The sequence below is a fragment of the Myotis nattereri genome (assembly GCF_964212035.1).
Source record: "Myotis nattereri genome assembly, chromosome: 12".
Taxonomy (NCBI): Eukaryota; Metazoa; Chordata; class Mammalia; order Chiroptera; family Vespertilionidae; genus Myotis; species Myotis nattereri.
The window spans coordinates 52,991,308-53,015,331 of NC_138087.1; the positions used below are offsets into that span (position 1 = coordinate 52,991,308).

General features: G+C 41.8%; 1 protein-coding gene across 2 annotated transcripts in view; it reads right to left on the reverse strand.

The window, feature by feature from the left end:
* UBAP2 (ubiquitin associated protein 2) overlaps nt 1-19,400 on the reverse strand; it is a 101,759-nt gene extending 82,359 nt beyond the window's left edge. For both annotated transcript variants that reach the window (XM_081103651.1, XM_081103650.1), the window contains exon 1: nt 19,324-19,400. The gene's annotated coding sequence lies outside the window, so the exon portion shown is untranslated. The remainder of the gene's footprint in view (nt 1-19,323) is intronic.
* Between the last annotated feature and the right edge of the window lie 4,624 nt (nt 19,401-24,024).

The window sequence follows — 24,024 nt, forward strand, 5'->3', positions numbered from 1 at the left end:
GATTGAGCCCACAACCTGGACATGTGCCCTTGACTGGAATTGAACCTGGGACCCCTTAGTCCGCAGGTTAACACTCTATCCCCTGAGCCAAACTGGCTAGGGCCATATATTAACTTTATATAAAACTTCTAGAGATAGTGAATTCATAAATCAAGGTAAGAGCATCCAGTTACCAAAATTATCAACACCCTGAAAAACTATTGCCACCAATGAACTGTGAAAATAAATATGGAAACTAGACTATAAAAATCAGTACCTTTAATTAACATACTGTCATATGGGAAAACTCCATGACTTCTTTTCTGGAAAAAGAATTATATATAGTAAAAAGTAAGGCTTCTACAATAAGCACCCAGTTGCCAAACCATAGGAATTCAGTTTCCACTTGTTTTCCATCACTCTCCATTCCCAAGAGTTCTACTACCCTGGAACAGGTTCCAGCAGAATTCTTAGAATAGAAATAGACAAGAGCAAGAGATTCTAAAAATAATTCAGTAGAATCTCAAACATACATATCACAGGTTCTGGAGCTAAAGAAAGCACCAGGTTATTTCAACCTACCCAACCAAATTTTAAAACCCATATTCATCTCACCTCATTCAAATTAACTTAAAAAGATGTGACAGATTTTAACACAGGTAAGAACTGCTTCTATACACATCTTTAACCTCTTTTTTTAAATTTTCATACGTTTATTTGAGCCAAACTGACAAAATGCCAGGGGAGCAAGATTTCCAATGCTCTCATCTTTAATCTCCTTAAAAACAAAATCAGCAAAAAACTATATAAAGCTTCCTAGGTTACTTAAAGTGTAATAATGGCCTAAATTAGTTGCAATAAAACAGCTGAGTTTTCAAGTGATTCTAGAGCAGCCGTGGGCAAACTACGGCCCGCGGGCCGGATCCGGCCCGTTTGAAATGAATAAAACTAAAAAAAAAAAAAAAAAGACCATACCCTTTTATGTAATGATGTTTACTTTGAATTTATATTAGTTCACACAAACACTCCATCCATGCTTTTGTTCCGGCCCTCCAATCCAGTTTAAGAACCCATTGTGGCCCTCGAGTCAAAAAGTTTGCCCACCCCTGTTCTAGAGTTTAGAATGAACTGAAAATGGTTGTTTTAACATCCACCTAAACTTCTATTAATTCATAGTTGACTAACTTTAAGACACAGAAAACCATGGTTAAAAAAAACTTTTTCTAAAAACCATGTAAGATCATATACCTTCCCCCACAAAAACATAAGGGCACATTTGATCATTCTGAAAAGCTACAGAACACTTCTTGATAACATGCTGAGAAACTGTGAAGATTTTGGTGAAAGCACCACAGAACTTTTTAAGAGTGTCACGTGTTGCCCTGACCGGTTTGGCTCAGTGGACAGAGCATCAGCCTGTGGACTGAAGGGTCCCAGGTGCGATTCCGGTCAAGGGCATGTACCTTGGTTGCAGGCACATCCCTAGTAGGGGGTGTGCAGGAGGCAGCTGATCGATGTTTCTCTCTCATCGATATTTCTAACTATCTTTCTTCCTTCCTTTCTCTGTAAAAAATCTATCAAATATATTTTTTTTAAAAAAAAGAGTGTCACATGTCACTAAGTGTCAGCATTGGAAGGTACCTCTAAAACCAGAAGGTTCACACAATGGAGCCCAGTATCTCATCTACTGCAGCAAATAAATTTATACTCCAGAAAAAGCAAAATGAATGTCTTTTTTCAAACAGGGTATCATCAGTCCAGATTATATGAAACTAGAGGCCCAGTGCACAAATTCATGCACCAGTGGGGTCCCTCAGCCTGGCCTACGGGATCGGGCCAAAACCAGCTCTCTGACATCCCCCGAGGGATCCCAGATTGCAAGAGGGCACAGACCAGGCCAAGGGACCCCACTGGTGCACGTTCGGGGCCGGGGAGGGACCGCGGGACGGCTCCAGGGTGTGTTCGGCCCATCTCGCTCAGTCCCAGTCCCAATCAGCCGGACCCCAGCAGCAAGCTAACCTAACAGTTGGAGAGTCTGCCCCCTGGCGGTCAGTGCACGCCATAGCGAGCGGTTGAGCAGCCTTAGCATATCATTAGCATATTACACTTTGATTGGCTGAACGAATCCCAGATGACCGGACACTTAGCATATTAGGCTTTTATTATATAGGATAGTTTTTCAGCTATAGACTCAATCACTAAAAGCAGAATATATAATTTATGTTCAAGAAGCAAGTCTCCACCAAGAATGATCAGAGAGAGGCCCTGGCCAGGTAGCACAACTGGTGTCCAGGTATGCCAAGGTTGTGGGTTCAATCCCTGGTCAGGGCACATAAACAAATGAATGTATAAACAAGTAGAACAACAAATTGACATCTGTCTGTCTCTTTCAAACCAATTTTAAAAAGAATGCTCAGAGCCGAAACCGGTTTGGCTCAGTGGATAGAGCGTCGGCCTGCGGACTGAAGGGTCCCGGGTTCGATTCCGGTCAAGGGCATGTACCTGGGTTGCGGGCACATCTCCAGTGGGAGATGTGCAGGAGGCGGCTGATCGATGTTTCTCTCTCATCGATGTTTCTGGCTCTCTATCTCTCTCCCTTCCTCTCTGTGAAAAATCAATAAAATATATTTAAAAAAAAAAAAAAGAATGCTCAGAGACGCTGTTCACGCAGTACTAAAGCCAATGGTGCTGATACTATCTGGCAAGAACAGGTAGGTGGTCCTTCGTCTATAAGAAGGACTTATTCACTCATTCCCAAAAGCCTAAATCCAGTTCAGTAATAGTAACAGCAAACACATACTGTTTACTATGTGCCAGATACCAATAAAGTGCTTTATTAGTATGTATAGTATTAAGTCATTAACATTCCCAACAATACTCTGAAATACATACTAATATTATTACCACTTTACAAACAGAAAACTAAGACATACAGAGATTCACAGCTATTAGTTGGTAAAGCCAAGACTTACACCCAGCCATCTGGCTCCACTCTGTGCCCATAACCCACTATGCCAGGCTACAAGGCTAATTGTTCAATTACAGATGTATAATAAGACTCCAATTCAGCTTCCTCTTCTTTAAGACCACCTAACTGCTGTTAGCATCACTGCATAGTTCATATCCGATGTGAAAGATCTGTCTCTGCGTCAGAATCTCACCTAGCATCCCAGCCTTTCAGATACCCATAGGTGCTCCCTTTGGTTCTATATTGTCATGTTGTTACCAGATGTTTTATTATTTTTATTTAACTTCCAATCTGTGTTCTTGCTTTTCTAAGAAAATACCCATAGCCCCGGCCTGTGTGGCTCAGAGAATGAGCATCGACCTATGAACCAGGAGGTCACAGTTTGACTCCTGATCAGGCACATGGACGGGTGAGAGCTCAATCCCCAGTAGGGGGAGTGCAGGAGATAGCTGATCAATGATTCTCATCACTGATGTTTCTATCCCTCTCTTCCTCTCCTTTCCTCTCTGAAGTCAATAAAAAAAATACATTTTTTAAATACCCATAAATTGTACACCTGAAACTAATAATACTGTATATCAACTGTAACTGAAAAATATTTTTCTAAGAAAAGATAACAAAAAATACTCAGTATTCTCATCCTTTTTCTGCAGAGGAAATTCACTTATTCATTCCTGCAGAGAACAGGGTTAGTTTAGATTAAGAACCTCAAGTGATTCTGGAGGCCCAAAGCAGCCAGCAAGAGGAAGTCTATCTCCCCAACCTGGAGAGAGTTAGGCAGCTAGAGCGTCAAGGAACTTTATCTAGTGTGGGATCCAATTCCATGCAGCTCAACTGCTTGTGCCCTGCATGCCAGGAGCTGACCAAGCTGATACTTTTATTCTCCACAGCTGCTGAGAGCAGTGTCAGGACTCAAGCAGCTGGTGGACAAGGTTGAATTCCCCTATGCCCAGGATTGACTGACAAGGAAACCACAATGTCATCTGCTATTCTGTGTATATAATCTGTCCATGAAAAAGATGAGTGCTGGTGAACTCCTAAACATTACAAATATCAAAAATTATTTGGTATATCCACATTTCTTTCAAGTTAACTAAAGTCAGGAAGGAAATTTAATTGCCTATGGTGGCTTCCAGACATTTGTCCGCTCCAACTTTGCTAATTTCTTGGCTCTAAACCCAGTCTTTATCCAAAAACCCTAGCTCAGAAGCTACCATATGATTCTTTGACCTTTTATCCCTTGAAAAGTCTCTCATTATTCATGACCAGTCTTACCCCTTCTTCTGAAGTACTTTCTATCAAAAAAATAAAATAGCCCCAACCGGTTTGGCTCAGTGGATAGAGCATCAGCCTGTGGACTAAAGGGTCCCGGGTTCAATTCTGGCCAAGGGCACATGCCCGGGTTGAAGGCTCAATCCCCTCCAATAGTGGATATGCAGGAGGCAGCCAGTCAATGATTCTCTCTCATCACTGATGTTTCTATCTATCTCTCTCCCTTCCTCTCTGAAATCAATAAAAATAAATTAATTAAATAAAAAGGGGGGCCTAAGCTAGCTAGCATTTCACAAGATCTATCAAGACCAAAGCTATAGACCTGCGGACACCGAAAGTACAGAAATCCCCGCGGCAGATCCGTGAGTAGCAGAGCCCATCCCCCCTTCCCGCAGGCTTGCGGGCAGCGCCAGAGTAACTAACTGATAGACCCACCCCTTGCCGGGGCCTCAGCGCTCCAGGAACTTTAGCCTGGAAGTGCACGAGCACCTAGGAACTGATCCAGCGTAGGGCCAGGTTCAGGAGTCCTGGGCTGGGAGCAATTGTGCGAACACCTGGAACTGGTCCTATGCGCACTGCCGGCTTCGGAGCCCTGGGCTGGGAGCAATCGCGCGAACACAGGGAATTTGTCCCGCGTAGCACAGGCCCAGGGACCCCGATTCTCTGGGCAGGAGGCAGCACCAAGCACCAGTGACTTGACTGTGTTTCTTATCACCTGCGCCTGAGATCCTGATTCCCTGTGCACTCATACTAAGAGCCAGTGACTCCAATTCCTCGTGCAAGGGCACACAGGGACCCTGATTCTCAAGGCAAGGTTGCGTGAAGCAACAGAGACTCTGATACTGGATTCTTGGGGAACTCTGACTCCTGGCGCACGCTAGGGGGCTCTGGTTTTCAACACGCTTCAGGGGGGTCTCTGTTTCAGCACGGTGCAGGCAGGGTCCCTGATTCTAAGGGCGCGTACGAGGCCACATTGAGCGCTGACAACACTGACTCTGAGCGAGCCTGGTTCCCACCAACCCACAACAACCACACATCTTAGTGTCAGAGCTCTTCAGTGACACTAGGGTGGCGGGAGGCTCCTACTGCACACGGCCCAGGCCCACGCAACTCGACGTTTGAACCATCGGGAGATAATCAGAATGAAGAGACGACACAACACCCAGAGGAAAGACAATGAGGAGTCGCCAAGAAAGGAAATTAATGAAGTTGAAGCATGCAACATGACAGAAAAAGAATTCAGAATAATGGTTGTACAATTCATTCACCGGATGGATGAGAAAATCAACAACCTATGCAAGAATCAGGAAGAAATGAAAAGTGATATAGCTACAATCAAAACACCATGGAAAGTTTCAACAGCAGACTAGAAGAAGCAGAGGACCGAATTAGTGAATTAGAAGATAAGGCAGAGAAACAAGCTCAATCTGAACAGCAACTGGAGAAAAAAATTAAAAAGCAGGAGGAGAGCCTAAGGGAGCTTCGGGACAACATGAAACAAAGTAACATACGCATAATAGGGCTGCAAGAAGGACAAGAAGAGCAGCAAGGATTAGAAAATCTATTTGAAGAAATAATGTCAGAAAACTTCCCAGACATGGGGAAGAAAAATGTTACACAAGTACAGAGAGTCCCAGGCAAGATGAACCCCAAAAGACCCACACCAAGACACGTCATAATAACGATGGCAAATGTACAAGACAAAGAGAGAATCTTAAAGGCTGCAAGAGAGAAACAGAGAGTTACCTACAAAGGATCCCCCATCAGATTATCAAATAATTTCTCAACAGAAACACACCAGACCAGAAAAGAAAGGACAGAAATTTACAAAGTGATGCAAAGCAAAGGACTGAATCCAAGAATACTCTATCCAGCAAGGCTATCATTCAAAATTGAAGGGGAAACAAGAAGCTTCACAGACAAAAAAAGGCTAAGGGAGTTTATCACCACCAAGCCAGCAATGCAAGACCTATCAAGTTATAAGAATACTGTACTTTATTTAGCTTACATTAATATAAGTACACACCAAATAATACCAAGATGACACCTTTATTAGAGGGTTACTACTTCATAGACAAGGACTAGGAAAGGGTCTGTTTTTAAATTTAAAGAAATGTTTTAATTAAAAACTGACTAGCCAAATTAAAAAATAATTTCTATAAATTACCCACTTACAATATAACATTGACTTCTCATAAATCCAGTAATAATTCTTGTTAAACAGTCTCTTTGTTTTCTCTCTACTTCTATCAAATTCTGTTTACCTTCCTATGTATTATTCTCTAGTCTTGCTCCCCCAGAATTTGTACCCACCCATATATACAGTGGTACAACTATAGTCTGCTTTTTGCTTTAACTCTCCATTTCTGAAAACTTCCAAGTTCCTCACAGGGTCTGGCAACAAGGAATTACAGGCTTACCTTGGAGATATTGTGGTTTCAGCTTCAGACTACCATAATAAAGTGAGTAGTAATCTTTTTCTTTTTCTAGTGGAGGGTTTGCCTTCCCTTTGTAAAAAACACAATACCTGTGAAGCTCAATAAAACAAGGTATGCCTGCACTGAATAATTATGCTATTATCTCCTACCATGTTCTGATCACTGGTGGCACAGTGGGCCCAAGGAACCAATAAAATAGTAAAAACAAGTTAGAAGCCCAGAAAAACCACTACTTCCTGAAACATGAGAGTCTCAACCCTGGTTGACAGCATATGCAATAGCTAATTATACCATTGTATCCATGTCCAAATATAAATGAAACCAGGTCCTATTAAAATCAGAATAGGACCCAGACACCAATAGTTTTTTGTTAGTCCTCACCAGAGGATATTTTTTCCATTGATTTTTCTAGAGAAAGTGAAAGTGAGGGGGAGAGACAGAGAGAAACATTGATGTGAGATACACATTGGTTGGTTGCCTCCCATATAAGCCCCAACCAGGGGGCTGGGGATCAAGCCAGCAAACGAGGTACATGCTCTTGACCAGGAACTGAACTAAACCCTTCAGTCTGAGGGCCTACACTCTAACCACTGCGCAAAACCAGCCAGGGCACCACCAATAGTTCTTAAAGTTCTCCAACCAGCCCTGGCCAATGTGGCTCAGTTGGTTGAGCATCATCCCATGAACCAAGAGATCACTGATTCAAATCCTGGGCAAGGCACATGTCCCAGTTGCAGGCTGGATCCCCAGAGTGGGACATGCAGCAGGCAGTCAATCAATGTTTCTATCTCATTGATGTTTCTCTCTCTGTGTCATATCAATAAAAACACAAATTAGAAAAAAAAGTTCTCCAAGCAGTTCCTAAAAAGTTAAAATAGAGTTACTATATAACCAAACAATTCCACTCCTAGGTACATACCCAAGAAAAATGAAAACCTGTTCACCCACAAAAGTACAGATGAATGTTCATAACAACATTACTCATAATAGCCAACAGAAAAAACCATCCAAGCATCATAGTGGCTGCTAGGGGCTACTAGGAGGAGAGAATGGACAGTGATTGATAATGGGCATGGGTTGTTTTGTGTATGTGTTTTTTTTGGGGGGGGTGGGGGGGCGGGTATTCTAGCTCATGGACAACAATGTGGTGATTGCAGGCGGGGTGGGGGGAGGATGGAGGTGGACGAGGCACAGAGGGGATAAATGATGGAAAAAATAAAATAAAGAAAATATTCTAGAGATAGTGATGCTTGCACAACTTTTGAATATACTAAAACTCACTGAATTGAATACTTTTAAAGGATAAATTTTATGGTATATGAATTATATCTCAAATGTTTTAAGACAGTCTTTATTTCTAATGTGCAGTTGGAATATCAAACCACTACTCTGGAACAGTAGTTCTCAAAGTGTGGTGTCTTGACCAGTAAAAGCAGTATCATCTGAGAACTGGTCATAAATGAAAATTCTCAAGGTCACACCAGACTTACTGAATGAGAACTTCTGTTTAAACAATACGTGATTCGCAATAAGGTTTGAAAATCACTGTCCTCAAAGAACCTTAGATGAACATTTTGATCCTGTATAATTCAAACTGAAAGATGAGAAAGTTGCAAAAAGCATTTCACCTTCATTATTTTACCCATGTAATAGCCATTATACAAAATTCCAAAAAAACCCTGAGAAGTGAAAGAAAATAAAACCACTACCTAAATAGTTCCACCGCCCCCCAAAATACACTGTTAACAGTTTAGTAAATATTCTTTCAGTGTTTTCTATTTCTTTTGCATCAGTGTGATCCACTAGAAATGGCTGTACCATGCTCTATCACTGAACATTAAAATGTAAACTATTATGTAAAAGGAAGATGGCATTATAGCACCTCAATTATCAAGTTCAGCTGAGGAGTCAAACATTATGGGAATATAAAAGAAAACTCTTTGGGGCCAACATGTTTTTTGTTCCAACCCTTACTGATATAAATGCTTTCCAAAATGCAATACATACTTCTCTTCTGTGGCAAATACAGTACGATAAAACTGATTTAACTTTTTCTGATTCTACATCAGTTATTGTAACCATTGGTGGATTTGGGAAATTAGTCTGAATCATATTAATTCCAAGATGCACCTAGGAACTTGCATTCCTACATAAATTATCACATCACTGTTTTCTTTCTTGTCCATGGTCTCTTTCTCAAAAGTGGCAGCATTTATGTGTCTGCATGACTTCTGGGCAGCATAGTATGGCTACTTTCCAAAACAAATTTCTGAACTCAAGGACAATGCAGTCTTTCAAGTTCTTTACTTGTCGTTTATTTTAAATATCATCTGCATTGTACTTAATCACTGTCTTTTTTGAGGGAAGAGGGTTCCATCCCAAGCCTTACACAGAGTAAGCCCTCAAACATTTTTTTTATTTTCAGCATGTGGCAGAATGACTTCTATGTTAGCTTGAGTGACTGAAATAACCTTACCCACAATCATCCACCAATATTAGCATGCACTGTCTCAGGCACCAAAGAAAAAGCAAGTAGAGAAAGGAAAATAAAGAAGCTTATGCCCTACCCGGTTTGGCTCAGTGGATAGAGCATCAGCCTGTGGACTGAAGGGTCCCGGTCTGATTCTGGTCAAGGGCAAGCAACTCGACTGCAGGCTCCTCCCCAGCCCAGCCCTGGTTGGGGCATAGGCAGGAGGCAACCAATCGATGTGTTTCTCTCACATCAATATTTCTCTCTGTCTTTCCCTTTCTCTTCCACTCTTTCTAAAAACCAATGGAAAAATATCCTCAGGGGAGGATTAAAAAAAAAAAAAAAGACTTACTTCATGGATATTAATAAAAAGTGATAATAGCCGAGACCGGTTTGGCTCAGTGGATAAGAGCATCGGCCTGCAGACTGAAGGGTCCCAGGTTCGATTCCGGTCAAGGGCATGTACCTAGGTTGCGGGCACATCCCCAGTGGGAGATATGCAGGAGGCAGCTGATCGATGTTTCTCTCTCATCGATGTTTCTAACTTTCTATCTCTCTCCCTTCCTCTCTGTGAAAAATCAATAAAATATATTTTAAAAAAAAGTGATAATAAATTGCCAACAAAATGTCCCCATCTCAAATTCCCCTATCCTATTCCTAAATCCTAGTTTAATGTGTCTCTTTCCCAACCAAGTTCACTTACATTAGTCCCCCACCTACCCTCTTTTGAGGGAATCAAGTAAAGTCAGTCATCAGAACAGCATAAATTCAATGCCAACATTAGTCTTGGTCTGTGATAAAGACTGAGACATATTTTTATAAACTTTTGTCTTCCCACCCTCACTCCCATTCGCTGCCCCACCCCCCATTCCAGTTCTGCATCCATTAGAGCAAAATTAACTTCTCACTAGTTGCTCTGTCCCAAAGCCTTCATAGAAAAGGGGACAAAGCAGGGAGAAGTCATCATTCTTCCTTTTGCTTCTTTACTCTTCCTAAGACCCAGTCAAAAAGGGGAAGGAAGGTATCAAACTATAGGCAAATGCCTCACCATTCATGGCATCACAAGTTCAATTGGCCAAATCTTTCTTTTATTCAAGTCATATTGATCACAACCAGTCACAATCAGAGATTCTTGATACTAGGCCAAAAAACATTATCCAAATCATGTCACTTTAACTCAGTAGGGAGTGTGCAGGATGCAGCCCATCAATGATCCTCTCTCATCATTGATATTTCTCTCTCTCTCCCTTCCTCTCTGAAATCAATAAAAAAAAATTTTTTTTAAAAAAAGGAAAGAAAACCAAGATCAAGAATATACTTACTTCCTCCTCCATTTCCTCACTAAATATCCACTTAACTTTCAGTCTGATTTCCACCACCCTATCACTCCAACTGTAGGAAAAAAATGGTATTTCCCCAAGTCACCACTGACCTCCTCCTAATTTGGGAGAACGGCAAATCTCCTACATCCGTCTTCTGTTCTCATTCTCTCATCTGTCTCTGGCTTTCAACACACTTTCTTCACTTGGCTTTTCAGACACTACACCATCCTGGTTTTCTGGGCTCAGATCCCCAGCAGCAGCACATCCTTCTACTCCTGAAACAAAACTGTTAACTTCTTGATCACGTTTCTTCCTTCCGACATAAAGGTTACTATTGGTATCATCAAACTTCAAAGGAAAAGCTCAAAACCTTGTCTTTCTCCAGAAACTCAGCCCACATCTGCCTACTAGATACCTACACCAATAATGAAATTCATCCAAAATCACTTCATTTAAAAACCTCCAAAATTTTCCAAGTGACCAATATATTCAAGTGTTTCAGAGCTCAAAACCTTTAAGCCATTCTTTCAATGTTACCATTTCCTCCCACATACATTTAAGTCATAAAGCATTTAAGGCATTAGATCTGTCTTCCTTTACATTCTCCCTGCCATCAATTTAGTATAGGTATCTGAATTAAGGGTCATTGTACCAAAGCTACCTCCTCCTCATCTTTTAGAAGTTTGGTAACCCTTGTCCAGTACTAGTTTTGATATGTGACTACGTCACATATATAACGCAGCAGTTACAAGGTATCTTTATTAAAGACTGTATCAATAATTGCCTCCTCTCTGGTTCACTGAAACTTCATGCCCTTATTTACCTGTCTGAACTATGTAAATTGTGAAAATGATGCCAAAGTGGGACTGTTATTCTTCTAGAATACTGCTAAAATCCATCAACAAATCATAAATGCCTTGATAAAATACAGCTTTTTAAATGTATATATATATATACATATATATATAATTATTTTTTTTTATTGATTTCAGAGAGGAAGGGAGAGGGAGGGAGAGATAGAAACATCAATGATGAGAATCATTGATTGGCTGCCTCCTGCACGCCCCCTACTGGGGATCGAGCCTGCAACCGGGCATGACCGGGCACTGAACCCAGGGCTCTTCACCGGCTACGGCAAAATACAGCTCAACAACAACAACAAAAAACCCAGCATATTCAAAGTATGTTGTGTAATTTAAATCCTTACCCTAGGATATCTTATTCCATTGACTTTTTTCATTATTGATTACATTATTCATCTGTATTTGTAACATCTAACAGGTGCTAACAAGTTTCAACAATTAATCTTTGTTCAAGTGAACACCTGTACAGCATATATTAACAAAAAGAAAAAAACTATCACTCAGACCTAATCTGAATTAACCTACATTCTAAGCATTTTATAAAAATAAAATGCCATGAGACTATGCTATTTAAAGTTTTTTAAAAAATATATTTTTATTGATTTCAGAGAGGCAGGAAGAGGGAGACTGAAACATCAATGATGAGAGAGAATCATCGATCGGCTGCCTCCTGCAAGCCCACCACCGGGGATTGAGCCCAAAACCCAGGCATGCGCCCCCGACCAGAATAAACTGGGACCCTTCAGTTCACAGACCAACACTCTATCCACATTCTCACACATCAAAATGATCGTTAACCAGTGTTTCAAAACTGATAAAAGGGGTGTGCACAGCAGTTAACTGGATACATTGAATATTTTTAGTCTTTCTAACAGCCCAAGAAAGTTACACTCATCCTACAATAAATTACAATATATCCAACAATGGCAAGAAGTAACTGAACTAAGTAATAGCAGTAGTTGTGTATTACTTATCAGATCGTCTAACTGGCAATTACATCTGAAAAAGTAATTATCACTCAGTTCTGCACTTCAGTGACAATGCATAGAGCAGCCGTGGGCGAACTACGGCCCGCGGGCCAGATCCGGCCCGTTTGAAATGAATAAAACTAAAAAAAGAAGAAAAAAAAAAAAGACCATACCCTTTTATGTAATGATGTTTACTTTAAATTTATATTAGTTCACACAAACACTCCATCCATGCTTTTGTTCCGGCCCTCCGGTCCAGTTTAAGAACCCATTGTGGCCCTTGAGTCAAAAAGTTTGCCCACCCCTGGCATAGAGTGAATCAGAAACCCTGATTGGACAGGGAGACTAAAAAAGGTCATTTTGTAAACATTTGGGAAAATCTGAATGTAAACTTATACCAAATGTAATTATAGGTATTATACATTACATATTATTAAATAATTATTCATTTTCCTAAGTGTGATGTAATGTGCTTATTTGTAAGAGAAGCTCTTTATTGTAAACAGATGCTTACAAAGGAAACATCTTATCTAATAAAGAGGGAATATGCTAATTGACCCTCACGTGTTACAAAGATGTGGCTCCCACAGCCAATAAGGAGGGGATATGCTAATTGACTGTCCCACCCTCAAAGATGGTGGCACCCAGTCCCCTCAGCCCCCAGAGCCGGCCTGACGCACAGGCAAGCCTCAGATGGTGGCTGCCCAGCAAACGCCTAAGGTGCAGGCAAGCCTCGGATGGCGGCTGCCCAGCTGCCCAGGGCTGCCTGAGGCTCAGGTAACCAGGGCCGGCTGAGGCTTGCGCTGCCAGCAGTGGCAGCAGCAGAGGTGTGATGGGGCGTCGCCTCCTGCCTTTGAGGGCTCCCGGACTGTGAGAGGGGGCAGGCCGAGCTGAGGGATACCCCCTCCAGTGCATGAATTTTCATGCACCAGGCCTCTAGTTTGGGTATAAATATGAAGATGTTCACACTTTACTTTTAATTTACTTAGCCTTAAAAGATAACATGTGTAGTATAGAGAAAAGACAATGTGACAAAATGTTAAGTAGGTATACATGTGTTCCCTATTATACTCTTTCAGCTTCTATAGATTTGAAAATCTTGAAAAGTTGGAGGAAACCAGTCCTGGCCGGTAGCTGAGTTTTAGAGCATCCTCCTGATTTGCCAACATTGGGGTTTCAATCCCCAGTCAGGGCACATACAAGAAGCAACCAATGTATAGATAAATATGTGGAACAACAAATCAATGTTTCTTTCTCTTTCCCTTTCCCTCTCCTTTCTAAAAATCAAATTTTTTAAAAAAGTTGGAGGAGCCCTAGCTGGTATAGCTCAGTGAATAGAGCGTCAGCCTGTAGACTGAAGAGTCCTGGGTTCAATTCTGGTCAAGGGCACATGCCCAGGTTGCAGGCACAATTCCCAGTAGGGGGCTTGCAGGAGGCAGCCGATCAATGATTATCTCTCATCATCAATGTTTCTATCTCTCTCTCCCTCTCTGATATAAATAAAAATATCTTAATAAAAACAAATAAAAACTTGTCCCTACCTGGTTTGGCTCAGTGGATAGAGCATCGGCCTACAGACTTACAGGTCCCAGGTTCAATTCCAGTCAAGGGCACATGCCCAGGTTGCAGGCTCGATCCCCAGCAGGGGACATGCAGAAAGCAGCTGAATAATGATTCTTTCTCATCATTGATGTTTCTGTCTCTCTATCTCTCTCCCTTCCTCTCTGAAATCAATAAAAATATATTAAAAAAAAAAAAAAAAAAAAACTTGGAGGAAACCAAATAGAAAGAAATCAAAACTGCAAAAAGGACAGAAAAACAATAAAGACCAGGAAAGCCGAAGACTATGATGGTAGAAATATATCTAAAATATCCATAATTATAATAAATGTGAATGGTCTGCATGCTCCAATTAAAGGAGAAGCTGGTAGGTTGTATTAACAAAGCAAAATGCAGCTGTGTAGTATTCATAAAAGATGAATCTAAAACATCCCACTAGAGCCGAAACCGGTTTGGCTCTGTGGATAGAGCGTCGGCCTGCGGACTGAAAGGTCCCAGGTTCGATTCCGGTCAAGGGCATGTACCTGGGTTGCGGGCACATCCCCAGTGGGGAGTGTGCAGGAGGCAGCTGGTCGATGTTTCTCTCTCATCGATGTTTCTAACTCTCTATCTCTCTCCTTTCCTCTCTGTAAAAACTCAATAAAATATATTTTAAAAAAATAAATAAATAAATAAATAAAAATAAAAAAATAAAACATCCCACTAGAATTGGCTTAAACTAAAAATTAAAGCACTATCAAATGTTGGCAAGGATGTGTGACTCTTAACTATTCAGTCTTGAAAATTAAGTTTCAATATCTAAGGTATCCATTATATGTATGAATTAAACTTCTTCCCTAGACTTCTAGAATGATACCAGTTGTGTAACACCTTAAGAGAACTGAGAAAAGAGTCACTCAATATTCTGTTCTGATGAGAAACCTAATAAAGAATGACTATACAACACTATGGAAAACAGTTTGGGATTACCTAGTAAAGTTACAAATATCCCACACACAGCCCCAAATTTCCACTCCCAATTATATATATAACCTTGAGAAATCTGTTTTGGTGGGAGGGAGTATGTGCAAATGTTCATAAGGAGACAACTATAATCTGTAATCACACACACACCTGGAAATGAGACAAGATCCATCACAATAGGATGTGGCATATCCTTACAATGGACTACCACACTACTGACAGTAACTGATAGCTGTAAGGGTCAACTATGGATGAATCTAAAACATGTTAAGAGTGAAATAATAAAAATAAAAGATGTAAGAGTGAAAGTATCATAAAATTCCCTTTAGATCAAGATTGAAAATGGGCAATATATACTATATATGGTTTATGGACATACACATATATGAAATAAAAATAATTCTAAAAAATCGTAAACCCAAAATGTAGAGTAATGGTTACCTCTGGAAAAGAGGGAAAGGAATGCCTTGGGAGACGGCATACACGGGGAGGGGAGGGGCTTTTAGGTAAAGGGAGGGGCTTTTAGGTAGCCGTAATGCTTTCCTTGTAATGGTTGGTCATTTTATTCTTGTTTTTGAAAAGTCTGCATGTGCTCTTATACCGCATACATCTTCTATGACTTTTTTGAAAGTATATACTTTATGTAGAGAAAAGAGAGCAAGAATTTATACTAAAATGTTAAGCCAATAATTATTTTTACTTTTTTCCCCCCCTAAACTTTCTCAAGTGTATTTTGTTAGGTAAAATAGTGTCAGCCAACCTGACCCAAAAACCTACTCTAGCCCTACCAGTGTGGCTCAGTGGTTGAGCTTCAACCTATGAACCAGGAGGTCACAGTTCAATTCTAGTCAGGGCACGTGCCCAGGTTTCAGGCTAGATCCCCAGAAGGGGGTGTGTAGGAGGCAGTCAATCAATGATTCTCTCTCGTCACTGATGTTTGTCTCTCTCCCTTCTACTCTGAAATCAATAAAAATATTTTTTAAAATAAATTTTTAAAAACCTACTCTAAATTGGAAATTGGTAAATTAATTTGAGAAAGGGGGGGGGGGGCTATTGGTTTGGTCTAAAAAACAATTTCAAATGAAAAATCCCACCCTTTAAAGAACACACATTCAAGTTGGGTAGACACACACAATACAGACAGCACTACACACCTTGCCCCAAAAGCCCATGTGGTTACAAAGTTATTTTTTTTTTTCATCTGCTTGCTTGGGACGCAGCATATTATGGTGGCAAGTAGAATAAAAACTCCTACAATCTCCTAGTTGAAGACAGTGTTGAGAGTGTTTTTATATGGGATGAAGGGACAGAAGAAGGCAAGAAAAGAGAATGGAGAGAAAAAGAGAAAGATAAATAGAAGAGAAAGGAGGAAGGGGTAAGTTTTAGACCCAATCAAATATATGTTCTATTACTTTTAGTGTTCCACATGAAGAAAGCCAAGCAACAAATTCCCAACAACTTTTAAAAGTAGAGTGCACTGCCTAGTTGTAAATAAAATACCTACTCTTTAATCCAAGCCGAATTTCATAAATTAACTCCAGATAGTTAACTGGGTTCCAATTCCATGTATTTCATAGCCCCAGTGTGAAAATGAATTACCTGAAAATTGAAATTCACTCTAGTACACATGCTATGTCAGGCAGAAATTCACAAACCTGGCCTGCAAAACCCATGGGAAGAAATTTCAAAACTAAAATATACTTTCTTTAAAAAGTACAGGAATGCAGCATCTTTGAAAAAAAAGTCAAGAAAACAAAAAAAAGTGGGAGATATCAGGAGATGCAGCATAATTGTCTAAACAAAACTGATTAATTTGGTTCTTGGACTTAAAAAGGAAAAAAAAAAAGGATTCTATTCCCACATATTTATTTGATAGTTGGGTCAAGTTACTTCAAAACCTACCACAGGCTTAATGGCGATTATTTCCTATAAATCTTCCCTCTTTCTGCCTCCAAGTTAAATTTCCACTTTCTTTTTTGGGGGGTGGGGGATGGGGTGAAAAGAAAAAAAACAGCTGCTTCTAAGATATATCATCGATTCACCACCTCATCAGTCAACACCACAGGTGCCATTACACTGAACTTTTAAAGGACACTCCATTTACTCAAATTAAGAACTCTGAGCTAACTGGTATTTGCTGACCTACAGGATACCTCACAATGAAAAATAAGATAGATGTTTACGAGCAAAGGAACTTCAGCCTGTGAATTCACACAGACAGCTTCTTTTGAGCAGGTATTAATCCTTCACAATACACTTACATCAAAAAGGAAGTGTCTTATAACAAAAATAAATCTTAAAGTCATCATTTTTTAAAAAGGTCTAGAAAATCAACACTTCAAGACTAACCCTTACAGCCCTAGCCCGTTCGATTCCGGTCACCAGCATATGCCTGGGTTGTGGGCTCGATGGGGGGGGAGGGGGGTGTGCAGGCGACAGCTGATCAATGATTCTCTCTCATTATTGATGTTTCTATCTCTCCCTCTTCTTTCCTCTCTAAAATCAATAAAAATATACTTAAAACAAAAAGACTAACCCTTACAAAGTAAAGGCTTCACTTCAGACCAGTTCAAATCTTCAAGACTGCTTTATATTTTCTACATATAGTTTATACTTAAGGCAGTAGAGATATAAACCAGTTCCTACAAAGACACAGCGCATACTGAAGTAAACCTATTCTTCTTCATGTTCTACTATTCCTTTCCAAACAATAAAAGTCACTCAGGCTAATAACCAGGGGACACTCTGGTGAGCAGGGCACTGGCTGCACCAGTTGCCAGGAAAGGGAAGCAGAGGTGTTATTGTTGTTCCAGCCTTATCCTAAAGGCAGCTCCATGTGACTGCTGCTGGTCCAGCCCACATTTAAAGACAGAGAGGCCAGAAGAAACCAGAGCGGCAGGAAACAGGCAAGAGAGGCAATTACCACAAACCTTTCCCATGGCCTCATTCCCATGCCACCATTTCCAGCCACATTTCCATCTTAACACAAATCTCCCTTCTCTGAATCGTTTCTTAATTATTGAAGGTCAGAGGCAACAAGGAAGCAAAAAGAGGAAATCAGAGCTGTGGGAAACAAGCAGGATAAGGGGAGAAATCTCATTAGACATGTGAACTAGCTGTAAGGGGGGAGGGGCGATTAGGAGGAACTCACTGGAAACGAGCAGAAGAGTGTGGGAAACTAATCATTTCTGCCAAAATGACAGATAAGGGAAGCCTTCACAGCAAAGGGAGGATAGCCCAAGCCAAGGGGTCCTTGTAGGAAGGTAAAAGGTGTGATGTACTGGAAGACCCTATCATCTAAAGACAGTGAAATTTATTCCCCTTCCTGAGACAGACAGGAACCAACCCAATCTGGGAACCCAATGCCTAGGACTTAGGAGCTCTTAAATATTATCTCCATTTCCAACCACCTTTATTAGACAAACTGACACACACAAAAAATGTACACCTCGTGGCAAAAAGTGAGGAACACACTACTCGCATACCTCTTGGTTTAAAAAGTACTGTCATAATAGAAAATACAAAAGATCTGGTTTCACCAAAAAGTTTAATTATATGCCCTTCAAATAAGATGATCTTTGGATACCTTATGGAGACCTTAAAAAACTCTCAGTTGTTAGGACACACAGGTGCTAAAGAAGACAGTAAGCCTAAATACTGGCAGACAATATATGTTGCACGTAAGTAGAAACAGTATCCAACGGAGGTGGTAGTAAACTACAGGACTATGTCTAACAGGAAATAACAGGAATGATGATGGCATCAACTCAGGGAAAACAAGGACAAGAGGCCAGAGTGGTGGCACTTGAGATGCCTGGGCAATTAATTAGATTGAAAACCCACGGGGAAAGGTGGGGCAGCCAAGTGAGAAAGTGATTCAGAGGCAAAAAAAGATGTAATGCACTAAGGCATTTTTGATATTATAACAGAAGGCGCTTCAGTTTACAAAGCGCCAACAGGAACTGGGACTGAGAAAACCGAGTCCCAAGAGACTGTCACCAAAGCCTTCCAGAGTGGAAAGGAGTGGAGCTGAACTATGCCTCCGAGTCAGCCGGGAACGGCTAGAGAGCGCAGAAGTTGAGCTCTAAGAGGTCCAGTCCCAGGACTAGCGAGCGACAGTCGTGAAAACGGAAAGATGGTCGAGATGGGGAGCGCCAGCGTGGTGCGGGAGCTCCAGAGGACAGGAAGGGACTCAGGTGGGAGGGGAAAACCACACCCTCCAGGGCAGAAACCTGAAGGGGGGAGGGGAATGAGCCCCCTGAGGCTGGGTGGGGCCGGGCCGACCAGGCCCCGGGTAGGCAGGAAGCAGCGCGGGGCAACAGGATGGGGAGAGGAAGGAGGGCGCCCGGGCCTGGGCATACGGAGGACGCTTGAAGCCGACGAAGGAAGCTCGGCCCGGTCCTCACGGGTGGGCACTCGGGCAGGATAAACGGGGCTGAAGAAAAGAAGACCTGAACCCAACGCTAAAAAGCGCGATGAAGGGCCTGGAACTGGGAAGAGAGAGAGAAGGTGCCAATTACCGCTGCTGTTCTCGCTGGACTCGGCACCCGCCGCCGCCGCCGCCGCTCGTTACCTGCCAATGTGCCTCTTACAAAGCGGCGGCGGCAGCAGAGGCAGCGCGTCTCGTCACGTGACCTCTACGTCACGGGCGAAGGAGGAGTCGCCACGCGCAGCTCACCAGCCCGCCCGTGGAGCGAGCTCATCGCTTCCTCTGCGGCCCCCAACACCACCCGGGGAAGTCCCCCAGCGCCGAGGCCAGGGGAGGCGCGGGGATGGAGTACATAAGGGATATTTTACAGGAGTTATCAGGAGCGAACTATCAACAACACCCAGAATGACCACAACTGCAGCTCGTTGTCGCGCTGTGATGACTTCACAAGTCAACCCCGCCCCACGTCGCTTCCCTGCTCGCATCACGTGATGCATTCCAACCACTCAAGGCAACAAACGTTGCGAGAGGGGACTACGACTCCCAGCGTGCTACGCGGCATAGGCCCCACCCGTGCAGCCCTTCCCCCGCAGGTTCACAGGCGATGCGGCTGAGACTTACTACCCAGCGAAGGCCGAAAGGGTAAGCGGGCTATCATTTGAGACTAATACCAGTGGGTGCCTCCTGCCAGGTGGCTGAACGTGGTTTTTGCTGCGAGAACAGTCCCGGCGGGGGAGGTTCCCACACCCACAGCCCAAGCTCGCGCTCCTCCCGGCTCCCTGCGCGGGAAAACGCCAATGGCTAGTCCCGGTACCGGCGGCACCAAGCGGACTTCAAACGGAACCTCCACAGGACCGGAGGGTCTCGCGGCTATCTTGTTAAATGTGGGATCGAATCCTACATTCCCAAGTCTCTTCTGCGTGAAAAGATGAACACTTATTGAACGCCTACTCGAAGTCAGCCGTTTATACAAGTGTTATTAAGTCATGTAAGCCCTTCAATAAAGGGATTTACCCGTTTTAAGCATGAAAAAGGGGTTAGAGAGGTTCAGCTGTTTCCTGCCTCATACTCAATATTTTCTCTTTCCAAACAATGACTAATCCTCTCAAAACTATCTTACCTGTTTAACTTTACGAATTAAGAATGATGGAGCCCTGGCCCGTGTGGCTTAATTGGTAGGGGCGTGGTCCTATGCACCTGAAGGTCTAGGTTCGAATCTGGTCAGGACACATACCTAGGTTCCGCGTTTGATCCCTGGGCGCCAGAGGCAGAGGGGAGGCAACCGATGTTTTCCTCTCTCACTCCCCACCCCCCCTCCTCTCTAAAGTCAATTAAAAATAAAAATAATGGAGGAAATAATCCTATATAATAAAAGCCTAATATGCTATGTGTCCCGTCATCCATTCAACCAATCAAAGCTTAATATGTTGATACACTAAGGCCACTCAACTGCTCGCTATGACGTGCACTGACCACAAGGGGGCAGACGCTCCAACCAGTAGGTTAGCTTGCTACTGGGGTCCAGCCGATTGGGACTGAGCGAGTTGGGCTGGACACCCCCTGGAGCCCTCCTACATTGCTCCCTGGCCCCAATCATGCACCAGTGGGGGTCCCTCGGCCTGGCCTGCACCCTCTCGCAATCCAGGCTGAGGACCTCCCCCGCCCCCCCCCCCACCTCAGTGCATGAATGTTGTGCACTGGGCCTCTAGTGGTTTATAATTGTAGTACAATGTTTTACAGTTTGAAGTATTTCCTCATTTACTGGCTTACTTGATCTTCAAAGGCAGAATCCCAGACTATTAGATACAATGCCTTTGGAGTCCAGCAGGCCTGGCCTCTCAATTCAAATGTTCCTTTGTGATAACACTACTTCACCAGGTGGTGAAAATTAAATATGTAAAGTACCTGCTTCACACATGATAAATCCTCAATAAATATTCGTAATTATTTTCACACCCCATTTGTACCATTTGGGCACAACAGGTCTAAGTAAGGTGGGTAGGGAATTAACAAACTGATCTTTGTGCAGGGCACTATGCTAATTACTAACTTGCTAGTTACTAATAGACTAGTTATAGGTTAAATTACCTGATAAAAACAATCAAAACCTTAACAGTCCAGCCCAGTTAAAGTGAGGCCTTTGTTAACTCATCCGAATTGATCAAAGAATGCTCAGACTGTGCCTTTAACAAATAGAACTTATTCATATGTAGATGTATCTTATCTCTTCCCTTTTGACAGTGAGCTAAGATTGTGTCTGCTCAGTACCATCTTCCTCCTCTTTGTAGTACTGCTTTATAGAAATGTGTGGGGAAAAAAAAAAAAAAGAAATGTGTGGGAGAGTCAAAGATAACTACCCTTGAGAGGTAAAAACATAATAGCAAGAACACAAGAAAACAATTCTGAAAGGATATATACAAACTTGATAACAGTAACTGTTCGTTAGTAGTGGGAAAAATGGTTTGTGAGTATGGTGCTAGTCAAAAGGAACTATAATCAATCTAATCTGTAATGTTTTAATTATTTACATGGAGAAGGTGTTGGGTTTTTTCCTTATTGAATTTATTGGGGTCACATTGGTTTATAAAATTATAGAGGTTTCAGGTGAGCTGTTCTATAATACATCATCTGTATATTGTATTGTGTTCACTCCCCAAAGTCATGTCTCCTTTCATCACCATTTATTTCCCTTTACCCTTTTCTGACTCCCCCATCCCCTTTACCTCTGGTAATCACCGTACTGTTGTTTGTATCTGTGTCTATACAATTGTTTATTCCTTGGTGTGTTTTTTTCCCCCTTAATCCTTTCACCTTTTTCATCCAGCGCACCACCCTCTCCCCTCTGAAAGCCATTGGTTTGTTCTCTGAATATATGAGTCTATTCCTATTTTGTTTGTTGATTCGATTCATTAGATTCCACATATAAGTAAAACCATATAGTATTTGTCTTTCTCTGACTGGCTTATTTCACTTAGCATAATACTTTCCAGGTCCATCTATGCTGTGGCAAAAGGTAAGATTTTATTATGTGTTATGGCCAAGTAGTATTCCATTGGGTAAATGCACCACGGCTTTTTTTTTTTTTTTTTTTTTTTTTAGAATTTTTACCAACTGGCTTTCTTTTTTTTTTTTTTCTTTTTTTTAAATATATTTTATTGATTTTTGACAGAGAGGAAGGGAGAGAGATAGAGAGTCAGAAACATCGATGAGAGAGAAACATCGATCAGCCGCCTCCTGCACATCCCCCACTGGGGATGTGCCCGCAACCCAGGTACATGCCCTTGACCGGAATCGAACCTGGGACCTTTCAGTCCGCAGGCCGACGCTCTAACCACTGAGCAAAACCGGTTTTGGCTACCACGGCTTTTTTAACTATTCATCTACTGATGGGCACTTGGGCTGCTTCCAAATCTTGTCTATCATAAATAATGCTGCAATGAACAAAGAGTGCATATATTATTTCTTTGATTGATTTATTGATTGATTTGAGAGAGAGAAATGGCTAAAGAAAAATCAAAAGAATAATGTTTTGTGACACACAAAACATATGAAATTCAGTTTTTAGTATTAAGTTCTGTTGGAACTTAGCCATGTTTATTCATTTATGTATTGTCTATGGCTGTCTTCATGATATAATAGCAGAGTTTCAACTGAGACCGAGTGGCCCAGAAAGCCTAAAATATTTACATGCTGGCCTTTTACACAAAAGTTTGCCAACCCCTATTCTAGAAGAATCTAAATGTATGACCTTAGGCAAGGTACTTTATCTCATCCACTTAGTTTTCTCATCTGCAAAATGGGAATAATAATAACTATAGAGTGAATTGCCTGGAGGTTAAGAATCTATAATAATAAAAGCATAATATGCTAATTAGATCAGATGACTTTCCAGACAAAGCAGGGCTGTGATGGAAACCCAGGTCTTGGGTGCCAGAGGGAAGCCAGTGCTGGCAGCCAGGGGAAGGAAGGCCTACTCTTGCATGAATTTTCTGCATTGGGCCTCTAGTTCAGTTATAATGTTGGGTTTTGGTTTTAGATTTTATCCTTTTTGACAATAGTGAAATTTTTGTGATATTCTGAAATTTCTAGATAAATGGTTTATGGTTAATTTATGTCCCCCTCAGTGGGCTCTCCCTCTTGGAGGAGTATGCATGCACCTTTCTTTTCCTCCTCTTCTTCCCCCTAGGCACATTGCCTTTGCCTTTCCCTCTCCTAAGCTCCAATGGACCTTCTACCTCCTTGTTTCCCAAGCCTTTGCAGCCCAGCTGGCTCACTTCTACTACCTCTAAATTTATAAATAAACTTTTTCTTGCTGAAACCGGTTTGGCTCAGTGGATAGAGCGTCGGCCTGCGGACTGAAGGGTCCCGGGTTCGATTCCGGTCAAGGGCATGTACCTGGGTTGCGGGCATATCCCCAGTGGGAGATGTGCAGGAGGCAGCTGATCGATGTTTCTCTCTCATCGATGTTTCTAACTCTCTATCTCTCTCCCTTCCTCTCTGTAAGAGAGGAAGAAATAAAATATATTTTAAAAAAAACAAAAAACTTTTTCTTAAAATTTGAAAAAAAAAATCTTTTTTTTAATCCTCACCCTAGGACAGTGGTCGGCAAACTCAGTCAACAGAACCAAATAACAACAGTACCACGACTGAAATTTCTTTTGAGAGCCAAATTTTTTAAACTTAAACTATATAGGTAGGTACACTGTTATTAACTTAATTAGGGTACTCCTACACTTAAGGGGCCAAAGAGCCGCATGTGGCTCTCGAGCCGCAGTTTGCCAACCACGGCTCT